This window comes from Oryza sativa, chromosome 12, assembly GCF_034140825.1.
Source record: "Oryza sativa Japonica Group chromosome 12, ASM3414082v1".
Lineage (NCBI taxonomy): Eukaryota > Viridiplantae > Streptophyta > Magnoliopsida > Poales > Poaceae > Oryza > Oryza sativa.
In genome coordinates this window covers 21,373,471-21,378,506 of record NC_089046.1, presented here as the reverse complement: position 1 = coordinate 21,378,506, position 5,036 = coordinate 21,373,471, and the positions used below count along the sequence as shown (strand labels likewise).

Here is a 5,036-nt window from a genome sequence, read left to right as displayed (position 1 = left end):
ACCAATGAAGAGTGTTGCAGAACAGTGAAATGGGCTTTACGGAATAAATTGTTGTCTACCGTCATTATTGCTTTTCTTCCGAGAGTTCCCTTTCCCCGTAGTCTCCCTTCATGGCGTGATTCAGGTACCCCGATTGGGCGAAGGTCTTCGATAAATTCTACGCAAAATTCGATGACCTCCTCTGTTCCATAACCCTTGGCGATGCTTGCCTCTGGACGAGCACGGTTACGAACATACTTCTTCAGAACGCCCATGTACCTCTCGAAAGGAAACATGTTGTGTAGGTACATAATCCCGAGAATACGGATCTCTTTCACAAGGTGACAAAGCAGATGCGTCATTATATTGAAAAATGAAGGTGGAAATATCAACTCAAAACTGACGAGACATTGCACCACTTCATTCTGAAGGGCTTCTAATCTATCCGGATCGATGACCTTCTGCGAAATTGCGTTCATGAATGCACATAGCTTTGTTATTTTTGCCCGGACATTGTCTGGAAGGATACCCCTTATTACAACTGGTAGCAGTTGTGTCATCAACACGTGACAGTCATGAGACTTTAGGTTTATGAACTTCTTCTCCTTCGTGCTTATTATTCGCTTGATATTCATGGAGTATCCAGACGGTACCTTTATGCTCTCCAAGCATTCAAACATACTTTCCTTCTCTGCCTTGCTAAGAGTGTAGCTGGCTGGACTCAAGTAATGGCTTCCTTTCTCCTTTGGTTCCGGGTGAAGGTCGCCGCGTTGTTCCATATGCTTCAGATCATTACGTGCTTCCAGTGTATCTTTCGACTTTCCGTATACACCTAGGAAGCCAAGAAGGTTTACGCAAAGGTTCTTAGTGAGGTGCATCACGTCGATTGCGTGGCGTACGTCCAAGAATTCCCAATATGGTAACTCCCAAAATATAGAGTTCTTTTTCCACATCGCCGCGTGACCATCTTCGCTCTCTATATGCTGGCTTCCAGGCCCCTTTCCGAACACTACTTTAAGATCTTTAACCATAGCAAACACTGTTTTCCCGCTGCGATGTTTAGGATTCGTACGGTGGTCGGCCTTATGTTCGAAGTGCTTGCCTTTCTTCCGTACCGGGTGGTTTGCTGCAAGGAATCGACGATGACCCATGTATACAACCTTCCTACAGTGCTTAAGATACGTACTTTCTGTTTCATCCATACAGTGAGTGCAAGCCTTGTACCCCTTGTTGGACTGTCCGGATAGGTTGCTAAGTGCAGGCCAATCGTTGATGGTTACGAACAGCAGCGCTCGTAGGTTAAACTCCTCCTGTTTGTCCTCGTCCCACACGGGGACACCTTCCTTCTTCCACAACTGTTTAAGATCTTCGACCAGTGGTCTTAGGTACACGTCGATGTCGTTACCAGGTTGCTTGGGGCCTTGAATAATAATCGGCATCATTATGTACTTCCTCTTCATGCATAGCCAGGGGGGGAGGTTGTAGATACACATCGTAACGGGCCAAGTGCTATGGCCGCTGCTCATCTCTCCAAAAGGATTCATGCCATCCGTACTCAAACCAAACCGTATGTTTCGTGCGTCCTTTCCAAATTCTTTAAATTTTCTGTCGATGTTTCGCCACTGCGAACCATCGGCGGGGTGTCTCAGCATCCCGTCCTGTTGACGCTCTTCAGCGTGCCATCGCAACATTCTAGCATTCCCCTTGTTCCTGAACAAACGCCTTAGCCGTGGTATTATAGGAAAATACCACATCACCTTAGCAGGAATTCTTTTCTTTGTTAGCTGCCCGTCAACTTCTCCTGGATCGTCCCGTCTAATCTTGTATCGTAGTGCTTTGCAAACAGGGCATGCTTCTAGGTTCTCATACTCCTCACCGCGATATAGGATACAATCGTTCGGACATGCGTGAATCTTATGAACTTCCAGTCCTAACGGGCAGACTATCTTCTTAGCCTCGTACGTTGTCTCGGGCAATTTGTTTCCCCCCGGAAGAATGTTCTTGACGAGTTTCAATAAATCGCCAAATGCCTTGTCACTAATCCCATTTTTTGCCTTCCATTGCAACAACTCCAGAGTGGTATCCAACTTTTTGTGCCCCTGCTCGCAACCTGGGTACAACGAAGTTCTGTGGTCCTCCAACATCTTGTCCAATTTATGGGCCTCCTTTTCACTTTCGCAGTCTTCCCTGGCGTCCTGCAACATCTGACCAAGATCATCCGCAACGTCGTTACCATCAGCAGCTATTTCCTCCTCGCCCGTTTGATTTCCTTCAAATCCAACATACTGAGCAAAGTCCGGAATATTGTCGTCTTCCACTTCATCTTCTTCCATTTCAACACCTTGCTCTCCGTGGGATGTCCAACAATTATAGCTTGGCATGAACCCCGACTCAAACAAGTGGAAATGAATAGTCCTGGATGCAGAATACTCCTTCTGATTCTTACACTTATTGCATGGACAACAAATAAAACCCCTTTGCCTGTTAGCTTCGGCCACTCTCAAAAAATAGTGCACGCCGTCAATAAACTCTTTGGACCGCCGGTCAGCGTACATCCATTGCCGATCCATCTACATGAGTCAAAAAAACCGCACACAAATAATTATTCTTACAATAATGACAGTCATACAATAATTATAAGATATCTTTATTCATACAAAAATCATAAAATATTACACCAAATAATTCTTAAAAACTATTTGTAAAGTTTTAAACTAATTTTAATGTGTTTTACTTCTTTTAATTTTTATTTTAGTTTGTTTTCTATTATTTAATATTAACTTTCACTAGAGTTTTCCTTCTCAACTATTTTATAAAACCTTGTTTAGCAAATGAACTAAATTTCTATATATTCTTTCTTCCCCACACACATTTTCTCTCTCATCAACTTACAACTAAATTTTGGAGACAAAAAAAGTGTGCAAAACATAGGTGCAAATGTAGTATGACAAAAAAAAACATTGGAGGATGAAGTTGCAAACCTTTTAGGCACCTCCGATTTGTATGTAATCACCAAAATAAATTCAATAGAAATTTTGGCATGACCTCCCCTCTTTTTTGAAGAAATTTTGAAGCTTGCTCGGGCAGCTGGAGGAGGAAGAAGACATATATATAGGGGTGGGACTTTAGTCCCGGTTGGTAGCACCAACCGGGGCTAAAGATCACCGGGATCATTAGTCCCGGTTGGTATTACCAACCGGGACTAAAGTTAAGATCTTTAGTCTCGGTTGGTAGCACCAACCGGGGCTAAAGATCACCGGGATCTTTAGTCCCGGTTGGTATTAATGGTTGTTTTGCTATAATGAGTGCGTACTTCCAGAGTGAAGGAATGAACAACAAGCATAGTAGTGAGTGAAAAGCATCGATGTTGGTCTGATCAATGAGTTAATTTCCAACAGTAGGAGAGCTGACAGCTAGTGGAGAAATGCGTTCGTTTCCAACAAACAAGGAAGTAGTGAGTGAACCGTTTTAGAGTGCGGAGTGAGAAAGGAGTAGTTCAATGAGTTCGTTGACAAGAGTAGGAGAGTGAGTTGATAGGTATACAAACTCAATGCTAGCAACTTGTGTTGTATCGTTCGTCATCAAAGAGAGATTTATGCTGTGCAGTTGACTCGAGCCAATACCATACCTAGCAATAAGAAAGTCACTGGCGGCCGTATTCTGAAATCGTTGAAGAAGTTCTTGGACTTCCTCTTCTGTACATGGCGAAGCGGTCGTCTAATCGAATTTACAAGGAGACTGGATTTCATGCTGATTACTCACTCTTTCAATGCTATGTCTTTAAGACATTGAGCTTTCCTATGTCTGAGAAGGGATGCCATACTAATAGACTGGCCAAGCAAAGCCTAGGATGAATCTCTCTTCTAGTCTAGCTTCCGCTTACACTGAAGCTTCCACTCCCATACGGGCAAGAAGAGCTCCTTCTCTTTTTGCCAAAGCCCTTTCTTCTTTTCCTTGTGCAAGTCAACTGTTCCCTGGCACACCGCACAGTTCAGCTGTGACATCTTGCACTTGTAAGATCACTTGCTTGCCTTTATGCTTGAGTTTCAGCATTCCTTTACTCCATTCAACTGTGATTTGAGCAAAACTTGACAACCAGTCAATGCCTAAAATAAGATCATAACGTTGTACATGAAGCACGCTAACTTCTGTTTCAAATTCATGGTTTTGTAACTTGAATTGAAGGTTGTCACATTTGGTACTGGTCAATAACTTACGGCGAGACGAGCATCCCTATACCACGTGTATCCACACTCGTCTGTCCTTTTCTACTTAGTTGTACAGATCACTTCAGAAAATCGTATAAAAATCAAGCAAGAAAACGTATGCGCTTTAGCAACAAAGCGCTCATCCCTTCTTCTTTCGCTTGGAATCCCCTCGCTTCTTCTTTCGCTTCTACGCTCGTGCTTTCAGCAAGTTCGTACCAGTCGTCAGGAGCTCCAACCTCCGCGCCTAGCCGCAAGGAACCTAAACGCTGGTTCTATCCCGGCCAAGCAAGCAAGGTGAACCCCGGTGGGAAAGAAAGACCAGGGGGAAGAAGCGGGGTAGAGGAATTGGTCAACTCATCAGGCTCATGACCTGAAGACTGCAGGTTCGAATCCTGTCCCCGCCTAATCACGTCAGATACTTCTACGAGTCCTGATCACCTGGGTGAAAGAATCTATGTTCAAGTCGCCTGCCTAACAAATAGACAACTACGTGTTCTAGTTGCTCTGTTCCGTTGGTCCCCATGGAAAGTGTTGTTGTGTCAAATCGAGATTGTGTGGGTGTTCAGTCTACCGCTCATGTTCACGTTCTCAAAATCAGGCTTTCGTTGGAAAAACCAACGCCGACCCCAAACAAGTCTCTCCAATATAAGGAGAGCGGAGCTTAAAAGGATATAGTTACCTATGATGAGATTTAGTTCAATGGATATGAAGGATAGAAGAAATAAAGTATTTTCTACTACTCTACCCACTCGTAGCTTGACAATTCCTCCCCAACCAGTGGTGCAACCTGCTCCTCCTGCTGATCTGAAAGGGATCTTCGTATTGCAAGTTTTGATGCACCCGAGCCAA

The 5,036-nt window shown here is 43.9% G+C and overlaps 1 non-coding gene across 1 annotated transcript; it reads left to right on the top strand.

The window, feature by feature from the left end:
- Positions 1–4,517: 4,517 nt before the first annotated feature.
- Positions 4,518–4,591, top strand: TRNAM-CAU (transfer RNA methionine (anticodon CAU)). The gene has a single exon. It is a non-coding gene; the product is annotated as a tRNA-Met (tRNA).
- The last annotated feature ends 445 nt before the right edge of the window (positions 4,592–5,036 follow it).